Here is a 22,024-nt window from a genome sequence, read left to right as displayed (position 1 = left end):
ATCATGTTTTTGAGCTAAGAACACAAGCATGTGAGATTTGAGCCTAATTGTGTGGTTGATGCATGGAAACTTGTCTCTCAACAAATTTCCCTTCGGCAAGTATACCGAATTGTCGTCAAGTAAAAACTCACAATAGAGTGAGGTCGAATCCCACAGGGATTGATTGGTCAAGCAACTTTAATTAGAGGAATGTTCTAGTTCAACTAAGCAAAAATTTAGTTGAGGAATTGCAGAAAATTAAATGGCGGGAAAGTAAATAGCAGAAAAATGTAAGTGCTGGAAATAAATGGCGGAATGTAAATGGCAAAAAATAAATTGCAGAATCTTAAATGGGGATTTGGGTAGATGAGCATAAAAGTAAATGGTAGAAAATAAAGAGAATGGGTAAGATAAAAAATGGGGGATTCATTGGGCTTAGGAGATGTTGTATTCTCCGGATCAAGTTCATTCTCATCTCTTCCTCAATCAATGCATTCATTGATCTCCTTGGCAATCTTAAGTGATTGGATCCCAATTCCTTGGCAACCCAATCTCTCTAAGCTTGAACAATTGCCCAATTCCTTGATTTATTTTCTAATGGAAAGAGATGAAGTATGGTCACTGATTATACCACATGTATTTCCAAATCAAAGTGTTGGTAGGATTATATGTCACTATATCCATCCAAGCCCCAATTCAGTCCAACATGAGAAAGCATTTCTAGCATGATCTCCTCATTCCTCTTCCAAGGTTCCGAGGAGATCCAATTATGGAGAGCTTCTCTTCCAAGCTAGCTAACCAATTGAATGAAGAACGAAAGCTTTCTAGTAAAATCAAGAGAAAAGAAAGAGGGAGAAGAATGAAAACTATAATTGATCCATCAAATTACAACAGAGCTACCTAACCCAATGAAAAGAAGTTTAGTTGTTCATAGCTCTGGAAATGGAAGATGGTAGAGAATAGTGCATTCTGAAATTAAACTAGAAATTGCAGAGAAAGTAAAATATACAACGTATAGTTCTCAAGTCCCAGATCCCTTTTTAATTCAAAACTATCCCTATATATACTACTCTTCAGATCTTCTAGTAAGCTCTTCAAGTCTTGGATATGGGCCCTTGATCTTTAGTTGAAGCAGTTACAGTCTTTAGTGGGCTCAGCTTTGCTTGCAAAGAAAGTGTGAGTTAGGTATGATGGGAAGTTAGTTAGGACGTTAGTGGCGTTAACGTTAAGTGTAAACTTGGGTTCGAAAGCGTTAGTGACGATAACTTTGTCACTAACGTTCCAAACTAGTTGATCCACGTTAACTTCAACGTTAGTGGTACTAACGTAACCACTAACGTAGCCTCTTAGGCCTTCGCAAGCACTATTGGCACTCACTTTTACCAATAACGTTGCTCTTTGTCCCTCTCTTCCACGTTAATGGTCCACGTTAGTGTAACTAACGTGGCCCTTAACGTGGGCATGCCAAGGCTGGAGAGCGTTAGTGACACTTACCTTTGTCACTAACGCTTCAAAACGCCCCTTCTTTCCACGTTAGTGCTTCACGTTAATGGCATTAACGTGACCACTAACGTGGGTGTGCTTGCCATCTCCAACGTTAGTTAAAAAGGTGAGTGTCACTAACGTTGGCCTATCATTCATTGCTCCACGTTACCCTTCACGTTAGTGGTCTTAACGTGACCACTAACGTAGGCAATCTAGGCTTGGTCTATGGTGCACGAAATTGTAATGTCAATGTTCACATTACTCTCTTACAACTTCGCACAACTAACCAGCAAGAGCACTGGGTCGTCCAAGTAATACCTTACGTGAGTAAGGGTCGATCCCACGGAGATTGTTGGCTTGAAGCAAGCTATGGTTATCTAGTAACTCTTAGTCAGGATATAATATCAATAATAATTTTTAATTTGAATTGCAAAAAGTAAAAAGGGCAGAACACAAATTATACTTGTATGCAGTAATGGAGAATATGTTGGAGTTTTGGAGATGCTTTGTCTTCTGAAATTCTGCTTTTTTCTGTTTTCTGATTCACGCACGCACGTCCTCCTATGGCAAGCTGTGTGTTGGTGGATCACCATTGTCAATGGCTACCATCCATCCTTCCAGTGAAAAGGGTCCAGGTGCGCTGTCACCGCACGGCTAATCATCTGCAGGTTCTCAATCGTACCGGAATAGGATTTACTATCCTTTTGCGACTGTCACTACGCCCAGCACTCGCAAGTTTGAAGCTCGTCACAGTCATTCAATCCCTGAATCCTACTCAGAATACCACAGACAAGGTTTAGACTTTTCGGATTCTCTTGAATGCTGCCATCAATCTAGCTTATACCACGAAGATTCTGATTAAGAGATCCAAGAGATATTCATTCATTCTACGGTGGAACGGAAGTGGTTGTCAGGCATGCGTTTGTGGGGGAATGATGATGATTGTCACATTCATCACATTCATGTTGAAGTGCGAATAGATATCTTAGATAGGAACACACATGTTTGAATGGAAAACAGAAATACTTGCATTAATTCATCGAGACATAGCAGAGCTCCTCACCCCCAACAATGGAGTTTAGAAACTCATGCTGTCAAAGAGTACAAAGTTCAGATCTAAAATGTCATGAGATACAAAATAAATCTCTAAAAGTTGTTTAAATACTAAACTAGTAATAGGTTTACAGAAAATGAATAAACTATGATAGATAGTGTAGAAATCTACTTCTGGGGCCCACTTGGTGTGTGCTGGGGCTGAGACTAAAGCTTCTCACGTGCCTGGGCTGTTTTGGGCGTTCAACGCCAGGCTGTAACCTGTTTCTGGCGTTGAACTCCAACTTGTAACGTGTTTCTGGCGCTGGACGCCAGACTACAACATGGAACTGGCGTTGAACACCAGTTTATGTCGTCTATCCTTAAGCAAAGTATGGACTATTATATATTGCTGGAAAGCCCTGGCTGTCTACTTTCCAACTCAATTAGAAGCGCGTCAATTGGACTTCTGTAGCTCCAGAAATTCCATTCCGAGTGTAGAGAGGTCAGGATCCAACAGCATTAGTAGTCTTTTTTCAGCCTGAATCAGATTTTTGCTCAGCTCCCTCAATTTCAGCCAGAAAATACCTGAAATTACAGAAAAACACACAAACTCATAGTAAAGTCTAGAAATATGAATTTTGCCTAGAAACTAATGAATATAAACTATAAACTAACTAAAACATACTAAAAACTATATGAAATTAACCCCAAAAAGCGTATAAAATATCCGCTTATCACAACACCAAACTTGAACTGTTGCTTGTCCCCAAGCAACTAGACAAATAAAATAGAATACAAATGAGTCAACAAACAATAATATCTCAGAGTTTTTGAGTGAAGCTCAGATTCTAATTAAATGAGCGGGGCTAGTAGCTTTTTGCTTCCGAACAATTTTGGCATCTCACTTTATCCATTGAAGCTCAGAATGATTGGCATCTATAGGATACATAAATGCCACAGACACATAATTGGGTGAACCTTTTCAGATTGTGACTCAGCTTTGCTAAAGCCCCCAATTAGAGGTGTCCAGGGTTCTTAAGCACACTCTTCTCTTTGCTTTGGACCTTGACTTTAACCGCTCAGTCTCAAGGTTTCACTTGACACCTTCACGCCACAAGCATATGGTTAGGGACAGCTTGGTTTAGCCGCTTAGACCAGGATTTGATTTCCTTAGGCCCTCCTATCCACTGATGCTCAAAGCCTTGGATCCTTTTTATTACCCTTGCCTTTTGGTTTTAAGGGTTATTGGCTTTTTCTGCTTGCCCTTTTTTTTTTGCAAGCTTTGTATTCACTGCTTTTTCTTGCTTCAAGAATCATTTTTATGATTTTTCAGATTACCAATAACATGTCTCATGCTTATCATTCTTTCAAGAGCCAACATATTTAACATTCAAGAACATCAAATTCCAAAGACATATGCACTGTTCAAGCATTCATTCAGAAGGCAGAAAGCATTGCCACCACATGTAATTAATCAGAATTTCTTGTATTAAGAACTCGAGAAATATTGCCTCCTTATCCTAAAGAAAATCTTCTATTTTATTCATGTTTAATCATGATGAGAAAAATAAATTATAGCTTAATTGGAGATAAAATCAAAATATAGATACTAATTACTACTATATGACTCCTAAGGTAAAACTCAAATAATAAAAAAAAATTATCATAGGGTTAAGGTTAAGATCAGAACTCAACAACCTTGACTTTGGGAAGCGGATGCCTCTTTAGTCTGTGGAGTGATTGGCCCTTCAAGAGATAGTTTCTGACGTTTTAGTTCTCTTAATTCACGCCCTTGCACTTCTTGTTCTCTGAGTAGTTTGCAAAGCATGCTATTTTGATTTTGCTGTTCTTCCTTCATTTGGTCCATGGTTTCTTAAAACTTAGTGACAGATGCCTCAAGATGCTCCCAGTATTCAAATTGAGGGAGTTCTGGTAGGAATTCTTGCACCCTCCTCTTGATGGGATCATCTTGCATTGTTGTTTTTCCATTGTGATTTTAGTGATTGGTTGCTCCACTGAGATATACTCTGTTATTCCTATCTTTACTCCAGCATCTTTGCAGAGCATAGAGATTAGGCTTGGATAAGCCAACCTGGCATCCTTGGAGTTCTTGTTGGCAAGTATGTAGAATTCAGATGGGATCAGTTGATGAACTTCTACTTCTTTTCCCAACATAATGCAATGGATCATCACTGCTCTTCTAATATTGACTTCAGAACGGTTGTTGGTGGGCAATATAGAACGCCCAATGAAGTCCAGCCATCCTCTGGCGACTGGTTTGAGATCTTCTCTCTTAAGTTCATTTGGGACACCCCTCGTGCTGGTGGTCCACCTGATTTCAGGGATGCATATATCCTCTAGAATCTTATCCAGGCCCTTGTTTGTTCTCATCATTCTCCTATTGAAGGAGTCTGGGTCATCTTTCAGCTGAGGTAGCTTAAAGATCTCCCTGATTTTGTCAGGGTGGATGTGAACAATCTTTCCTCTGACCACAGTCCTATAGTCATAGAGGGCAGCTCCAGATATTCTCTGCCTGTCTGTTTGCCACAGATTAGCGTAGAATTCCTGAACCATATTCCTTCCCACTTTCGTTTCAGGATTAGCTAGGACTTCCCAGTTCCTGTTTCGAATCTGCTCTTGGATCTCCGGATATTCATCTTCTTTCAGATCGAACTTGACTTCCGGGATCACAGATCTTATACCCATTATTTTGTAGTAATGGTCTGAATGTTCTTTGGTTAAGAACCTCCCTTGATTCCAAAGTGGTTTTGGAACACTCTCTTTCTTGCCTCTTGGAGTGGGTTGTTTTCCTTTAGGAGCCATGATCTTAGTGGGTATGGTTTAGTGATCACGGATAAACACACCAAACTTAGATGTCCTCAAGCAAAAGAAAAGAAAGGAGAGGGATAGAAGGAGAGCTAGTGTCGAATGGTGGATGAGAGGAAGGAGGCCGAATGTGTTTTTAAAAGGGAGGGGGGTGGGTTTTCGAAAATAGAGAGAAAGATAAGATAGAAGATATGATTTAAAAAGAAATATGTATGATAAGAAAAGATATAATTTAAAATTGAAGAGATATGAAAGATATTTGAAAAAGATAAATTTGGATTTTTGAAAAAGATAATATGGAGATTTGAAAAAAAAAAGATATTGATTAGTTGAAAAGATTTTAGAATGAAAAGAGATAGATTGAAACATGAAAATTAAGATTAAAATGAAAAATAGGAAGAAAAAACAAATTTACCTCCTCCCCACCATCCTGGCGTTTGAACGCCCAAACGCTACATGTTTTGGGCGTTCAACGCCCAACTGCTGCTTCTCCTGGGCGTTCAACGCCCAGCTGTTGCTTCTTTCTGGCGTTGAATGCCAGGAACTCCTTTGTCACTGGGCATTTTTTTGAACGCCCAGGACGCTGTAAATCTGGCGTTAAACGCCCAGAAGGAGCTTCTTTCTGGCGTTTAATGCCCAGATGGCTATCCTTACTGGCGTTCAACGCCCAGTGGATGCTTCTTTTGGGTGTTGAATGCCCAAAACAGACTTTTACTGGCATTTTCTTGCCAGTGAGCTCCTTTTCTCTGTTTTGTGTGCAGAATCCTTCTGTAACCCTATAAACTTATACAATTGACTCTTTACCTTAGTATCAATGAACTTTATATAAACAAATAAAATCAAGAATAGGGCAAAATGCTTAGAGGAAGTGATGCCCCATGGCTGGGTTGCCTCCCAGCAAGCGCTTCTTTATTGTCTTTAGCTGGACCTTGCTAAGTTTTTAATCTAGTCAGCCTTGAGCACTCTTGCTCAACATTGCCTTCAAGATAGTGCTTGATTCTCTGTCCATTAACAATGAACTTCTTATCAGAATCAATATCTTGAAGCTCCACATAACCATATGGTGATACACTTGTAATCACATATGGTCCCTTCCACCGGGACTTCAGTTTCCCGGGGAATAGCCTGAGCCTAGAGTTAAACAACAGAACCTTTTGTCCTGGTTCAAAGATTCTAGATGACAGCTTTCTGTCATGCCACCTTTTTATTTCTCTTTATAAAGCTTGGCATTTTCGAAAATAGTGAATCTGAATTCCTCTAGCTCATTCAGCTGGAGCAATCTTTTTTCTCCAGCTAATTTGGCATCAAAGTTTAGGAATCTGGTTGCCCAGTAGGCTTTATGTTCCAATTCCACTGGCAGGTGGCATGCCTTACCATACACAAGTTGGTACGGAGAGGTCCCTATAGGAGTCTTGAATGCTGTTCTGTAAGCCCACAGAGCATCATCCAAGCTTCGTGCCCAATCCTTTCTACGGGTACTTACAGTCCGTTCCAGGATTCTTTTTAGTTCTCTGTTAGAAACTTCAGCTTGTCCATTTGTCTGCGGATGATATGGAGTTGCCACCTTATGGCGAATCCCATACCGGACCATGGCAGAGTAAAGCTGTTTATTGCAGAAGTGAGTGCCCCCATCACTGATTAGTACCCTAGGGACACCAAATCTGCTGAATATATGTTTCTGGAGGAACTTTAGTACTGTTTTAGTATCATTGGTGGGTGTGGCAATGGCCTCTACCCATTTTGATACATAGTCAACTACCACCAGAATATAAGTGTTTGAGTATGATGGTGGAAAAGGGCCCATGAAATCAATACCCCATACATCAAACAACTCAATCTCCAAGATTCCTTGTTGAGGCATGGCGTAACTGTGAGGCAAGTTACCAGCTCTCTGGCAACTGTCACAGTTACATACAAACTCTTGGGAATCTCTGTAGAGTGTAGGCCAGTAGAAGCCACATTGGAGGACCTTGGTGGCTGCCCGCTCAATGTTCACATTACTCTCTTACAACTTTGCACAACTAACCAGCAAGTACACTGGGTCGTCCAAGTAATACCTTACGTGAGTAAGGGTCGATCCCACGGAGATTGTTGGCTTGAAGCAAGCTATGGTTATCTCGTAACTCTTAGTCAGGATATAATATCAATAATAATTTTTAATTTGAATTGTAAAAAGTAAAAATGGTAGAACACAAATTATACTTGTATGCAGTAATGGAGAATATGTTGGAGTTTTGGAGATGCTTTGTCTTCTGAAATTCTGCTTTTTTCTGTTTTCTGATTCATGCACGCACGTCCTCCTATGGCAAGCTGTGTGTTGGTGGATCACCATTGTCAATGGCTACCATCCATCCTTCTAGTGAAAAGGGTCCAGGTGCGCTGTCACCGCACGGCTAATCATCTGCAGGTTCTCAATCGTACCGGAATAGGATTTACTATCCTTTTGCGTCTGTCACTACGCCCAGCACTCGCAAGTTTGAAGCTCGTCACAGTCATTCAATCCCTGAATCCTACTCAGAATACCACAGACAAGGTTTAGACTTTCCGGATTCTCTTGAATGCTGCCATCAATCTAGCTTATACCACGAAGATTCTGATTAAGAGATCCAAGAGATATTCATTCATTCTACGGTGGAACGGAAGTTGTTGTCAGGCATGCGTTCGTGGGGGAATGATGATGATTGTCACATTCATCACATTCATGTTGAAGTGCGAATGGATATCTTAGATAGTAACACGCATGTTTGAATGGAAAACAGAAATACTTGCATTAATTCATCGAGACACAACAGAGCTCCTCAACCCCAACAATGGAGTTTAGAAACTCATGCTGTCAAAGAGTACAAAGTTCAGATCTAAAATGTCATGAGATACAAAATAAATCTCTAAAAGTTGTTTAAATACTAAACTAGTAACCTAGGTTTACAGAAAATGAATAAACTATGATAGATAGTGCAGAAATCCACTTCTGGGGCCCACTTGGTGTGTGCTGGGGCTGAGACTAAAGCTTCTCACGTGCCTGGGTTGTTTTGGGCATTCAACGCCAGGCTGTAACCTGTTTCTGGCATTGAACTCCAACTTGTAACGTGTTTCTGGCGCTGGACGCCAGACTGCAACATGGAACTGGCGTTGAACGCCAGTTTACGTCATCTATCCTTGAGCAAAGTATGGACTATTATATATTGCTGGAAAGCACTGGATGTCTACTTTCTAACGCAATTGGAAGCGCGTCAATTGAACTCCTGTAGCTCCAGAAATTCCATTCCGAGTGCAGAGAGGTTAGGATCCAACAGCATCAGCAGTCCTTTTTCAGCCTGAATCAGATTTTTGCTCAGCTCCCTCAATTTCAGCCAGAAAATACCTGAAATTATAGAAAAACATACAAACTCATAGTAAAGTCCAGAAATATGAATTTTGCCTAGAAACTAATGAAAATAAAGTAAAAACTAACTAAAAATACTAAAAACTATATGAAAATAACCCCAAAAAGCGTATAAAATATCCGCTCATCAGTCTAGCGTTAGTGACAAAGGTGAGTGTCACTAACGCTTGCGACTTCCTCTTTACTCCACATTAGAGTTCACGTTAATTGGATTAACGTGACTCTTAACGTGGCTTAGTGTGGCCTTTTGGAATGTTAGTGGTGTTCACTTTTACCACTTACGTTGGAGCATCCCATTTCTTCCACGTTAGTGTAACTAATGTGGCAACTAACGTGGGTTATGATGGCTTTCGAAGGCGTTATTGGTGGTAACTTTACCTCTAACGTTGCAAGTTCGCTCCCATTCCACGTTAGTGGTCACGTTAGTGAAGCTAACGTGGCTGCTAACGTGGCTCTTCTTTGCTTCCTTTGTCCTGAAATCAAACAAACAAGGTGCATCAAAGCTTTATTTCAAGTCATGAGATCATGCATCATCCATTTCATCATTCAATTCATGCATAATTCTCATGAAATCATGTAAAGTTCACAATGTTTGCTTGAATCAAGATGTAAGTGTATATTCGCCCAAAACATGCTTATTTACTAAGAAAGTGCATGAAACTACCCTAAAATAGTAAAGAAAAAAGTCAGTAAAACTAGCTAAAATACCCTGGCATCACAACACGAAACTTAAAGCTTACTTGTCCCTAAGCAAGTTCTGAAACATAAGAAAGATGAATGAAACAACAAGAGAAGCAAGTTCTTATTATGGAAGTAAAGTTCTTGGTTTATGGGGTTTCATGCATAGCAAGCAACTTAGGTTCATTCCTTTATTGGTTTTCAGGTCTTTATCATGCTCTTGAATACTTGCTTGATTGCATCCTATGAGATCCTTATTCCTTGATCTCCCCCTTCTTTTCAGGGTTTATTGCATTCTTAGGCTAAGTGCTTTGTGAGGGGGCAACTCTTTAAAATAAGCTTTCATCTAACACTCCCGAACCAGTTGGTTCAAGGTGCTAGGTGTTGAAACACCCCTAAGGACTTACTCCCTCAAGTCTCTCTCCCCATACATGCACACCACATGCATATGGTTTGTTATTTTCTTTTACTTGAGGCCTTGGTATCCAGCATCTCTTTGGGTTACTAAGTCTTCTGTAGCAAGGTTGCTCTTGATAGTGGATTTTTAGTTGATAATCCTGGGTTAGTTAACCCAAGTTACCAAGTGATAAAGCACTCCAGAGAACTTATTCATCCAAGCAGATCCTTTGCACAAGAACACCACAGACACATGCTTCAAGATTCAAACCCTTGGTGCCTAGCCTTATTTCTTTTTCTTTCTTTTTCAAACTCTCACTGTTCTTTTCTCTTTTTCTTATTAGGATCTTGTTGTTTAGCTAGTCTCATAGAATGTGCTTCAAGCATAGGATTCAGAACATGTAGTTGCCTGTATACCTTATTGGTGGACCAGCTTAGCTAGCCAATTACCACCCCACAAACATTGAGAACTTACTCCACAAGATGAACCCCACTCTGGTTTTTCATAACATTTTCTTTTATTTAGCTTAAAGGACAAGCATATATTTAAGCAGGATGAAAATGAAAACAGAGAACTTAAACTAGCACACATAGACTTAAGCAATGAAATCTTAAAGACAGAATTGAAAATTCCTAAGCTACTTATGGATGCATGTTCTATTTCATACATGATCTTCCTTATTTTAGGCTTGAAAGAAAGAAAAGGAAAAGGAACTCTGCCACCTTTTATTCATGGGGATGCCCATGCTCTCTCTTGTTTGTCCTCTTTGTGTCCTTCTTGATTGCTCGAATCCCCATTTCCTTTACGCTTCCCGATCAACTTTTTTCAGAAGCCAGCATCTTCCATCTTCTTCTTTAATGCTTCCTTCTGTTGTTTCACCTTCCCCTCCTCTTGTTCTGTTAGGTCTTTGTGAACTGTATCATACCTTGGGATGGCTGAGTGCAAATTATGCATATGCCTAGCCACATAAGTCAACTTGGCCTGAGTGCTTATGTTAAATTCTTCCCTGTGGAGATGTCGTCCTTCATTAAGCACGCTGAACTCGTTGAATGCTTTCATCTGATCTAACTGACGTTGGTTGAGTTCTTGAAGGCGTTTATCTTGACGCTCTTGCCTTTCAGTTACTTGATTGATGGCTTGGGTGAGCTGGGAGTAATATTCCTGTTGCTGTTCCATTTGTTGTTTCTGCCACTCCCCTTATTGATTCATCCAATTAGAGAGGAGTTCTTCTTGACGATCCATCCTTTGGGATTGAAAGTGTAGTTGCTGTTCTTGTCCTTCCATATATCTCCTTCCTAGATCTTCAATGGCTCCTTAAATGTGAACCAGATTTATATTGGTTGGATCGTATTGCTCTTCTTGCTGGTATTCTGTTTGTTGAGGTTCCTCTTGATGAGGTTCTTCTTGATGAAGTTCTTCTCGTGACGTTCTTTTCCTTCTCTGAGGCCTTCTTTGTTGTTGAGCAGGTGCCACATATGTTATACGCTGGAGCGTAACTAACCTTCCAGGGTTTACCCAATTTGGATTGCTATCTTCGAAGACTACCTTGGCTTTCATACATAGTCTCAGGATGGTACTGGGCTAGCAAAGCCGAGCACTGGGATCACTCTTCTCGGCTGCTTCTTGAATCCCCTCAGCTATAATTTCATGTACATTGATGTCTCCACCCCTCATTATGCAATGTACCATAGTAGCTCGAGCAATATTGACCTCAGAATTGTTTGAGGCTGGGAGGATAGATCTTCTCACGAGCTCAAACCATCCCTTGGCTTTCGGGATGAGGTCTCCTCTTCTAATGAACCGTGGCCTCTTATCCGAATACCTTTTCCAATCTGATCCTATAACACACATGTCGTTCATAATTTCTTCAAGTTCATCATTGTCGGGGCCATTACTTATTCTTGCTTGATAACTGGGCTTATTAGAAGGTTGTGATCTCAGATGAAGAGTCCTCATTATGGCATTTGGATTGAAGTCCACCTCTGTTCCTCTCACGTAGCTTTGGAAGGTAGGGGCCTTCGTAGTGTCTTCTCTGGCTAATTGGCATAGAACTTCTTAATGAGATTTGCATTTATCTTTGTGTCTGGGTTCATGAGCTCTTGCCAACCCCTTTGTTCAATCTTCTCTCTAATCTGTGGGCACTCATCATCGTTGAATTGGAATGTCAATTCTGGCAATATTTTTTTGTGCTTTATCCATTCAAATTGGAGCTCATGGAAGGCGGTCTTGAACCTTCTTTCATCAAAAGGAATGCTCTCCACCGGTGCCTTTCCCTTTTGCCTCTTGGAGCTTGATGATGCCATGAATGCTCTTTGAATTCGAAATTGTAGAAGTATGGATGGTTGAAAGGGTGTAGCTAAGGGAGTGGGTGAGAGTGGTTTTGATGGTGTGTTCCGAGAGTAAGAAGTATGAAGAAAGGAGAATTGGAATACAAAGAGGTACGGAATAAGAGCCACTTATATGGATAAGTGGTGAGTAAATGGAAGGTGTGGATTGATGGTATAGGCTAATAATGGACGGTTGGGGTTTAACATGAAATGAGCACAAGGATCACCACTTTTATGATGGGGTTGGTTCGGTTTCCAAAGATATTCTCCTTCCAATGTTGCATGACAACACTTCCCAATGTATTCCTTTTAAAGACATGTGTGTAGTCCCCCTTTCTGAAGTGGCTGAACTCCCTTCTTCATTTGTCCCATCAATTCCATCCAATCTTCCTTTTATTTCTCTTACAAGATAAAAGGAATAACTACTTTTTAAAATTTTGTTTTTAAATAACTAAATGCTATTCATGAATACAACCCAACTGACCGATTAATTGTTCATGTATGCAACATTGGTGACACCAAACTTAGTTTATGACCATGTCGTGTAAAAAGAGTTGATTAAGGCTCTAAGAGTAACAAGATATGAATTGTGTTCTTGTCCTCTTAGTGTGCCTGGAACACCAAACTTGTTGTTCATTATATGTTGCATACAAGGGTTCATCTAAGTGTTTGTCAGAGTTGATTTGGAGTTCACGAACCTTGCTTTATTAACTACTTTAAACATCCTAAAAAAACTGAAAAGATATAAAACATGGGTTGCCTCCCATGAAGCGCTTTTTTAGCGTCATTAGCTTGCGTTTTGCCTTTGTCAGGGTGGTTGGTAATGCCTCAAATCTTCCCCTCTCGCAGTGAATCTATCTCCGTTGGCTTCATTAAGGATCTCCACATGTTCCAAGGATAGAATTCTGCTGATGGTGTAAACTTTAGGCAGCTGAGATGGAATGGTGGGGAGATGAGATGGAATAGCTGGGAAATAAGCAGAGATTACTTTATCCCCTGGAGAGAAATCTTCTGTAGGGATCTTCTTGTTCCTCCATCCCCTTGGCGCCTTCTTTCTTGTTTCTTTTAATGCTATCCTGCTCCTTGTGGCCTCTTTTTTCCAAGGAAATTTTGTTGCTAGTCTCATACGACTCTGGTGGGTTTAGCTCCTCTTGGGTTTCCTTCAGCTGTTGTACCTTCTGACTGTATTATTTGTCAACCAAAGGGATTTCCAGGTGTATTGTTTGTGATTTAGTGCTTGTTTCTTCCACCAGTGCCTTATTGTGATCTACCCTTGATTCTTTATTTTCTTGATCTGCTTCTTGTGAGGGTTTTAAGATATTGAAGGTAAGTTGTTCATCATGTATCCTCAATATTAGCTCCCCTCATTCTACATCTATGAGTGCCCTGGCTGTGGCTAGGAATGGTCTTTCCAATATGATTGGATGGAGATGACTCTCTTCCATCTCCAAGATAACAAAGTCTGTGGGAAGGAAGTAGTTCCCAACCTTCACCAACACATTTTCAACCACTCCTATTGCTTGTTTTTGAGTTTTGTCAGCCAACTTGATGATTACATCCGAGGGCGTTAGCTCATTGATCTGAAGCTTCTTCAAAAGGGATAAAGGCATTAAGTTGATGCTTGCTCCTAGGTCACAGAGTCCCTTATCAATCCTTGTTTCTCCTATAGCACAATGGATGTGAAAACTCCCTGGGTCCTTCCTTTTTGTAGGCAACTCTGTCTGAATGAGAGTACTGCATTCTTTATTCATCACTATTGTTTTCCCTCCCTTTAGTGAGTTTTTCTTGGTCAGCAGCTCTTTCATACATTTAATGTATGAGGGTATTTGTTGGAGAGCCTTGATGAATGATATGTTTACATGGAGAGATGCAAACATGTCGAGGAATTTTGAGTACACTTTCCTTTCTACACCACCCTTGAGTCTATGGGGAAAAGGTGCATATGGGTTCAGAATCTCCTTCTCCCTTAACCCCTTCTTCTGTGTGGAGTTGGGTTCTTAGTTACCCTCTTCTTGCTTCTCTACTGGAATATCTCGAGAGTGTTCTAAGGGTTTGTTCAGTTCTTTCTCACTCCCCTTATCACTTATAGTGACCATCTTGCATTCTTCCCATCTTACTTTCTTTGCTTCACCTCTCGGATTTTTCTCTGTGTCACTTGGGAAGCTATCAGTAGGTTTGGGAATCTGCTGAGAGAGGTATCCCACTTGAGACTCCAGCCTCTTGATAGTGTATCCTTGGTTTTTGATATTAGCTCACACCTCGTCCTTGAACACTCTGTTATCTTGGATTTCCTTGCATATGCCTTCAAGTAGAGTCTCGGATGGTGATGGTGAGTTGAGGTTGGAGGGGTGAGAAGGGCTATTTTGCTTTTGATATGGATGTTGAGAGGTATTATTGGGTGGGTGTTGATATGATCTCTGTGTGGAATATTGGTGGGTTGCATTGTTGTTGGGGTTGTGACGTCTCTGATCTTGGCCTTGATCTTGTTGATTTCCCCACCCAAAGTTTGGGTGGTTCTTCCAACCAGGACTATAAGTTTTGGAGTATGGATCATGGGTCTGCCTAGGTGAGTTCCCAATATAGTTGGCTTGTTTCCGGTCACCCTCTTCCTCTGTATTTACTCCTTCTTGAGCTGCTGATGAGGTGGTGACTGCTGCAACTTGGTTCCTTTCCATCCTCTTGGTAAGATCAGCCAGCTGCTTGGTGATCATCTTGTTTTGAGCCAGCAGAGCATCCATGTTGTTCAGCTCTATCACTCCTCAAGTGTTGCTCCTTTCAGAAGCATAGAAGTAGTCATTCTCAGCTACAGTCTCAATGACATCTATGGCTTCTTCAATGGTCTTCTTTTTGTTCAGAGATCCTTCAGATGAGTGGTCTACTGCCTTCTTTGATTCATAAGAAAGACCCTCATAGAAAATGTGTAATTGCACCCATTCATTGAACATGTCTGGCGGGCACCTTCTTGTTAAATCCTTAAACCTCTCCCATGCTTCATAGAGAGTTTCACCATCTTGTTGTCTGAAGGTTTGTACCTTAGCTCTCAACCTGTTGATTCTTTGAGGAGGGTAAAATTTCGCCAAAAATTTGTTTACCACCTCTTCCCAGGTTGTTAAACTCTCCTTCGGGAAGGATTCCAGCCATTTAGATGCTTTATCCTTGAGTGAAAAAGGGAACAAAAGTAGTCTATAGGTGTCAGGATGAACACCATTAGACTTCAAAGTATCACATATCCTTAGGAAGGTGGTTAGATGTTGATTGAGGTCTTCTTGGACACTTCCTCCAAATGCACAGTTGTTCTGAACGAGGGTGATGAGCTAGGGTTTTAGTTCAACGTTATTGGCATGTATGGTTGGCTTTTGAATGCTACTTCCATAATTTCTTGGGATTGGATTGATGTAAGAGCCTAGAACTCTTCTCTCTTGCCCAGCATGATTTGCTGGGCCTTCTCTGGCATGGTTGTGAACTTCTTCTTCATGGTGGTTCTCCATATTCTCCTCCATGTCTGTTTCAAAATACTCTTTCTCTTCCTCAGCACCAACGACTCTCTTTCCTCTTGCTTCCCTCCTTAATCTAAGAAAGGTCCTCTTAGGTTCAGAATCAAAGGAAGTCGAAGCCCCGCTTCTTCTACCTGTCATACAACCAACAAAGCAAAAAGCAAGAAAGAAAATGAATGAAGAAATTACTCTTGTTAGAATGGCTGTTAGTGTGAGTGGTGTAATGTATCAAACAGTTAGTGAGTTAGTGAACTAAATTGTAAACAACTAAGAAAACACAACAAACGGGTAAGGGAAAAAGGGAAGAAGATAGCTAAAATTGAAAGTAAATCACTCAGATGGAATTAAACAAAAGAAAAGAAAATTGCTCAATCTAGTTATCCTCCAACTTAATCATTGTCGATACAAAATCAATCCCCAGCAACGGCTCCATAAACTTGATGCACGGAAACTTGTCTCTCAACAAATTTCCCTTCGGCAAGTATACCGAATTGTCATCAAGTAAAAACTCACAATAGAGTGAGGTCGATTCCCACAGGGATTGATTGGTCAAGCAACTTTAATTAGAGTTAAGTTCTAGTTGAGCTAAGCAGAAATTTAGTGGAGGAATTGTAGAAAATTAAATGGCGGAAAAGTAAATAGCAGAAAATGTAAGTACTGGAAATAAATGGCGGAATGTAAATGGCAAAAAATAAATTGCAGAATCTTAAATGGGGATTTGGGTATATGAGCATAAAAGTAAATGGTAAAAAATAAAGAGAATGGGTAAGATTATAAAATGGGGGATTCATTGGGCTTAGGAGATGTTATATTCTCTGGATCAAGTTCATTCTCATCTCTTCCTCAATCAATGCATTCATTAATCTCCTTGGCAATCTTAAGTGATTGGATCCGAATTCCTTGGCAACCCAATCTCTCTAAGCTTAAACAATTGCCCAATTCCTTGATTTAATTGCTCATGGGAAGAGATGAAGTATGGTCACTGATTATACCACATGTATTTCCAAATCAAAGTATTGGTAGGATTATATGTCACCATATCCATCCAAACCCCAATTCAGTCCAACATGAGAAAGCATTTCTAGCATGATCTTCTCATTCCTCTTCCAAGGTTCCGAGGAGATCCAATTATAAAGAGCTTCTCTTCCAAGCTAGCTAACCAATTGAATGAAGAACGAAAGCTTTCTAGTAAAATCAAGAGAAAAAAAGAAGGAGAAGAATGAAAACTATAATTGATCCATCAAATTACAATAGAGCTCCCTAACCCAATGAAAAAGTCGTTTAGTTGTTCATAGCTCTGGAAATGGAAGATGGTTGAGAAGAGTGCATCCTGAAATTAAACTAGAAATTGCAGAAAAAGTAAAATATACAAAGTATAGTTCTCAAGTCCCAGATCCCTTTTTAATTCAAAACTATCCCTATATATACTACTCTTCAGATCTTCTAGTTAGCTCTTCAAGTCTTGGATATGGACCCTTGATCTTTAGTTGAAGCAGTTACAGTCTTTTGTGGGCTCAGCTTTGCTTGCAAAGAAAGTGTGATTTAGGCATGATGGTAAGTTAGTTAGGACGTTAGTGGCGTTAACGTTAAGTGTAAACTTGGGTTCGATAGCGTTAGTGACGATAACTTTGTCACTAACGTTCCAAACTAGTTGATCCACGTTAACTTCAACATTAGTGGCACTAACATAACCACTAACGTAGCCTCTTAGCCCTTCGCAAGCGCAATTGGCACTAACTTTTACAAATAACGTTGCTCTTTGTCCCTCTCTTCCACGTTAATGGTCCATGTTAGTGTAACTAACGTGGCCCTTAACGTTGGCATGCCAAGGCTCGAGAGCGTTAGTGACACTTACCTTTGTCACTAACACTTCAAAATGCCCCTTCCTTCCACGTTAGTGCTTCACGTTAATGGAATTAACGTGACTACTAACATGGGTGTGCTTGCCATCTCCAACGTTAGTGAAAAAGGTGAGTGTCACTAACGTTGGCCTATCATTCATTGCTCCACGTTACCCTTCACGTTAGTGGTGTTAACGTGACCACTAACGTAGGCAATCTAGGCTTGGTCTAGCATTAGTGACAAAGGTGAGTGTCACTAACGCTTGCGACTTCCTCTTTACTCCACGTTAGAGTTCACGTTAATTGGATTAACGTGACTCTTAACGTGGCTTAGTGTGGCCTTTTGGAACGTTAGTGGTGTTCACGTTTACCACTAACGTTGGAGCTTCCCCTTTCTTCCACGTTAGTGTAACTAACGTGGCAACTAACGTGGGTTATGATGGATTTCGAAGGCATTATTGGTGGTAACTTTACCACTAACGTTGCAAGTTCGCTCCCATTCCACGTTAGTGGTCACGTTAGTATGGAAATTCGTGCACTAACAACCGACCATTCTTATAAATATTTTCCTTCTATTAATGAATGAAAAATTGTAGAGAGGATTTGTAATTTTATTTCTATGGAACAATAAATTTTATTTTTCCATTACTTTACTACAAATATGAATGGAATTTGGTTGATGTACAAGAGAACTTAACGGACCAAATGAAATATAGAACTCACACATCAATCAGTGACACACTTTGAATTTCTATTCGCATCACCTAATTGACATAAAGTGGAGAACATGGGTGCTATAAAACTTAGGAAAGGAGAGATATAACGTGAAATCAATCACATAGCAAGCATGGTTCACATAGCTTGAAAAGCGCAAAAAGATGTCACTAGGTAAGCTTAGAATCCAATTTCACAATTCCACAATCTCAATGCATCAACTACGTGATGTAAATAAAAATCAACATAAGCAAGCATCACCTAGCAACAAATGCATCAATTAGAAGCAATTGCCTAACGATAAATAAGAAAATCAAATTACATGGTGGCTAGCTACAACATGCAATTTAGAAATCCAAAAGCATTCTTAAAGGCAATGTCACAAGCACTTGGTATGAACAAATATCAAACATGCAAAAATTCAATACCAAGCAACAAATTATAACCACAATCACAATCCAACAATGAATAATTCAGCAGCAAGAAATAGCAAATTAGATTAATAATCCAACACTTTTCACCTAATCTAACCTAGACTAACAACCTAATCCACTAAAACAGAAAATTAAACTAATTAAGATGTCACACTTTCGGTTGTGAGGAAAAAGGGTTTTTTGAAATCAAAGAACAAAAAGATTAAAAGAACTAAGGAATTAAAGAACTAAGAAATAGTAATAAAAGGCAATTAATGCAATTTAAAAGAAGCAAGGTCAAAACTAGTGAAAATGCTAAGATATGCATAAAAGAGCCTTGACTTGGGAATGAGAATTAAGGAATCCTATCATTGTCATAACCACAACTATGGCAACTATGATGAGTTAGTCTGGCTTAGCCAACCCCTAACATCAAGGAGTAAGTCAAGCAAGCATAATTGACCTTAATCCATAAGTCCTAGCTAACTTACCAAATTAATTGGTAAAAAGCTAGCGTCAATGGAAACAAGAATCAACTAACTACCCAAGAATTACCACTAAATGTCGAACATTATGACTCTAGTATCCTAGGAACTCATTTCCTAACCCAAGGTGTGAAAATCTACTCAAAGTTACCAAGTGGCATTTCCACAAACACTTGGTAGGCATAAAACCAAAACATAGGAAATAGCAAAGGAAAATAAAAAAACTATAACTAAACTATTCATAATATCAACAATAAACACTCAATCAAGCATATAGGAACCATAAAACATCAAATTCATAAACAAAAGATTCATGAAATCAAAATTGTATATATTAACAAGTAACTTGAACTATGAGCAAAATGTAGTAAGAGTAGTGAATTTAAAGAGTACTTACAATAAAGAAAAAACAAAATCCAAGCTAAAAACTTAAACTATAAAATGCTACAATGAAATCTATGTCAAACCCTAAGAGAGAATTCTCTACTCTACACTACTCCTACTTCTAAATTATGTATGTAATGAGGCCTCCTAAACTAATGCCTTGATATGTGATGCTGTCCCCTTCATATAGCATCCAAAATCAGCTTTAGCACACTCAAAATTGGGCCAAGAGACCCCCAAAATCGTGAGCCACGTGCTTCATTAATGAAGTCACGCACAGGGACTTCTGCGTACGTACACATGCTAATTCTGCTCTTGTGCGTACGCACAGAGGGTTGTGCACATGCACACTTGACTGTGTGCTTCTCCTTGTTTTTCTTCATGTGTTCTCCCTTCTTGCATGCTTCCTTCCACTTTCTACCGACCCATTTGTGCCTAATTAACCTGAATTCACTCAATAAACATGTCATGGCATCAAATGGCATAAAAGTGGGATTAAATTGCTCAATTTAAGCACAAAAATGCATGTATTCATATTTAGGTTCAATTTAGGGATAAAACACAAAAGTATGCTATTTTGGTACTTAAGTACGAGTTTATATGATGAAATTCGTCTAATTTAAGCCAAAATTTACCATCAAATATGGACTCATCAATTCCCCTACACTTAAACAATAGCATGTCCTCATGCTAAACACAAACAAAGGAGAATCATTACAAAAAAAGGTCTAAAAACCGTGACCATAGCTAGTGAAAAGGATGACCATAGGTCTATGGTCACGATTTTTGACCTATGGTCATGGTTTTTCCGCCGTGACCTATTCTCTCGTGGCCATAGACCTATGGTCATGGTTTTTTCATCTATGGTCACGGTTCCTATGGTCACGGTTGTAATATTCAAAATTTTGGCAGTTTAGGCCATGTTTTTTTACCGTGTCCATAGCCTTATCTATTTCACCGTGACCATAGCCTCTATGGTCACCCCTTCCCAAAAACCGTGACCATAGCCATATCTATGGTCACGGTAGCCTCTACTGTAACAGCCTAGCCCCGAAGAAACGGCGCTTTTTCGGGATCAAACGGAATTTTTACAGAATTTTTAGGAATTTCTATGCATATAAGCACCTCCACTGCACAGGTGCTGCGTCATCAAGCTGCTGAGTCAGCAGCTTGATTGCACAGGACACCTCTCCTAATCTAAGTAGGCATGTCACAAGGAGTTGCGTTTTTAAGCCACTTTGGGCCCAAATTTTAAAATTCTGATTTCCGTGGTTAGTCTCTATGTGACGAGCCGGTCACGAATTTCGAGAGAAAAATTATATTAATATAATATTCATATATTATTATTTTATTTAGAATATTATATTATTATCTTCTCTACTGTGATTAATGTTGATCTATGTTTAGTAATATAATAACTGAGCTTGAAATCTACCGGTAACGGATAATACCGGCATTCTTAGATGAACTTAGCACTGCTAATGCTTCATCATATATCTTTTATTCTTATGATTATCCAGTTACTAGTGTCATTTACACTAAGTAACTTAATGTTTATCCATTAGTAGTGTAATTACTTAAGTTCTAATACATCTAGCTTTAGTAATTATCCTTTTCTGAGATATTTTGACAAGTAACTTTTGGATAATCATCATCCAAAAGCCACGGCCTCCCTAGGACAGCTTGGCTATCATTTTTGTTCTTGGAAAAGCTTAGAACACCATGAAAGAAAACCATGAAGCTTCCATGAACACCTGAGCTACTTTCTCCGTTCTTTCTCAAACCAAAACCCCTATCAAAAATCTAATCTTACCAAAGTGTTCACCTCTTCCTCCTCTTCATTTCTATGTTACTTTTCATGGAGTAAAACAAGGTATGAAGGCTGCTCCTCCTCCTTGAAGATTCGGCCATGGTGGTTCCTTAAGTTAATGATGTTTTCTTCATGTTCTTTCTTAGGATCTCTTATTCAATCCCTAAAAGCTCCAAGAAAACGTGATTTCTAGTTACCTTAAGGTCAGGAAAACCTTCTTTTCATCATCATGAAGCTTCAGCCTTCATGGTTCATAAGATTCTAAAGTTGTTTTTGATGTTAAAATAGGCGTAAAAGTGCTTCTGGAAGCTTGTTTTTAGTGCAATCTCGGACAGTAGCAAAGGAGGTAAGGTTTGGTAAATTAATCAATGATTGGCTGTGTTCTTGAAGTGTTAAACCAGATCTTGTTGTTTGAGATTTGATTTTGGGTGTATGTGTGAGGGTTTGATCATGGAAACTTGTTGTTTAATGCTTGAAAATCATGTTTATGATGGTTTTGAAGTGGCTGTTGGTGCTGCTGGAAAACGTGACATTCTAGCCATGAAAATCATGATTTTTGATGCTTATTTGATGTGTATTTGATGGCTGAAAAGTTTCTCTTTGGTTTGATAAAAATCGGGTTCAAATCGGTTTCCGAAAAGATTGAAAAACTAGCTGAAAATCAAGCAGAAATCTGATGAACTTTTGGAAAAAAAATGTTTTTGGTATTTGGAAGAACATGAAAACGTGTATTCAAGGAGTTTTGGGGTCAAAATGCAATTATTAAAAAGTTTG

The 22,024-nt window shown here is 39.4% G+C and overlaps 1 non-coding gene across 1 annotated transcript; it reads left to right on the top strand.

Annotated features, from left to right (window-relative positions):
- The first annotated feature begins 15,052 nt into the window (after positions 1-15,052).
- LOC112760599 (small nucleolar RNA R71) lies at positions 15,053-15,156 on the top strand. The gene has a single exon (XR_003181032.1). It is a non-coding gene; the product is annotated as a small nucleolar RNA R71 (small nucleolar RNA).
- Positions 15,157-22,024: the final 6,868 nt, after the last annotated feature.

Source organism: Arachis hypogaea, chromosome 16 (genome assembly GCF_003086295.3).
Source record: "Arachis hypogaea cultivar Tifrunner chromosome 16, arahy.Tifrunner.gnm2.J5K5, whole genome shotgun sequence".
In the NCBI taxonomy this organism is placed as follows: domain Eukaryota; kingdom Viridiplantae; phylum Streptophyta; class Magnoliopsida; order Fabales; family Fabaceae; genus Arachis; species Arachis hypogaea.
This window is presented reverse-complemented; position numbering and strand designations above follow the sequence as displayed.